Source organism: Myotis davidii, unplaced genomic scaffold, assembly GCF_000327345.1.
Source record: "Myotis davidii unplaced genomic scaffold, ASM32734v1 scaffold1111, whole genome shotgun sequence".
In the NCBI taxonomy this organism is placed as follows: Eukaryota; Metazoa; Chordata; class Mammalia; order Chiroptera; family Vespertilionidae; genus Myotis; species Myotis davidii.
In genome coordinates, this window is record NW_006283030.1 from 360,589 (window position 1) to 362,307 (window position 1,719).

The window sequence follows — 1,719 nt, forward strand, 5'->3', positions numbered from 1 at the left end:
TATATCTTATAGTGAGGATATATATTTAATCATTACTTTTATGCTTGCTCTAGAGCAGTGGTTCTCAACCTTGGATTCTAATGTGCAGCCAAGGTTGAGAACCACTGCTCTAGAGCCTTGATCCTCCAAATGTGGTTTAGGAATTAAGAACATTTGTATCACCTGGAAGCTCATTAATGTAGACCCCCCACCCTCCACAGCCATTGAATCGGAATCATCTTAACAAGATTCCCAGGTTACTTTTATGTACCATGTTTGAGAAGCTCTGTCTTGGATTTTCTTATTCAAACACCTTAGGTCAGTAGTCAGCAAACTGCAGCTCGAGAGCCGCATTCGGCTCTTTGGCCCCTTGAGTGTGGCTCTTCCACAAAATACCGACTTCTGGCCCTAACCGGTTTGGCTCAGTGGATAGAGTGTTGGCCTACAGACTGAAGGGTCTTGGGTTCGATTCCAGTCAAGGGCATGTACCTTGCTTGTGGGCACATCCCCAGTAGGGGGTATGTAGGAAGCAGCTGATCGATGTTTCTCTCTCATCCATGTTTCTAACTCTCTATCCCTCTCCCTTCTTCTCTGTAAAAAATCAATAAAATATATTTTAAAAAAATACCGACTTCTGCGCATGGGCCACGAAGTTTCAATCGCACTGTACATGCGCGCCCACATGTGGTATTTTGTGGAAGAGCCACACTCAAGGGGCCAAAGAACCGCAAATGGCTTGCGAGGTGCAGTTTGCTGACCACTGCCTTAGGAGATTCCCAGGTGATTCTGTGATGTTCATTTAGCATCTTTTCCCTGTAAGTTTTTCTTAGGCCCACAAGTTTAGGAAACACAAATGAATTGAAAAGGACACTTGCATTTCTTATTTTTTTTATTGTAAAGTTTTACATATGTCTCCTTTTTCCCCAAGTCATTGAAAAATATGTTTTCCCATGCAGTGGGCTTTCTTGTTGTTTTGTTGATGATCTCTTTTGCTGTGTACAAGCTGCTTTTTAATTTGATGTAGTCCCATTTCTTTATTTTCTCCTTAGTCTTCATTGCCCTAGGGGCTGTGTCTGTAAACATATTGCTACGACATATGTCTGCTATTTTGCTGCCTATGGAGTCTTGTAGGATTTTTATGGTTTCCCATCTTACGTTCAAGTCCTTTAGCCATTTTGAGTTTGGTTTTGTGTATGGTATAAGTTGGTGGTCTACTTTCATTTTTTGCATGTATCTCGCAAATTTCCCAGCACCATTTATTAAAGATACTGTTTTGACTCCATTGTATGCTCTTGCCTCCTTTGTCAAATATTAACTGAGTATAATGGCTTATGTCAATTTCTAGGTCCTCTATTCTGTTCCATTGGTCTATATGTCTGTCCTTGGGCCAGTACCAGGCAGTTTTGAGAACTGTGGCTTGGTAATATAGCTTGATATCTGGTATTGTGATTCCTCCAACTTTGTTTCTATTTCTCAGGATTGCTGTCTTTTTTTATTTCAGATGAGTTTTTGAGAGTTTGTTCTAGATCTTTAAAATACGCTGTAGGTATTTTAATGGGGATTGCATTGAATCTATAGATTGCTTTGGGTAGTATGGACATTTTAATGATGTTGATTCTACCAATTCATGAACATGGTATATTCTTCCATTTGTTTATGTCTTCCTCTGTCTCTTTTTTCAGTGTCCTGAAGTTTTCCGAGTATAGGTCTTTTATGTTCTTAGTTAAGTTTTCCTAGGTA

At 39.8% G+C, this 1,719-nt stretch overlaps 1 protein-coding gene across 1 annotated transcript in view; it reads left to right on the forward strand.

Moving 5' to 3' along the window:
* Window positions 1-1,719, forward strand: part of LOC102765432 (charged multivesicular body protein 1b-2) — a 69,336-nt gene that overhangs the window by 24,744 nt on the left and 42,873 nt on the right. The window lies entirely within an intron of this gene.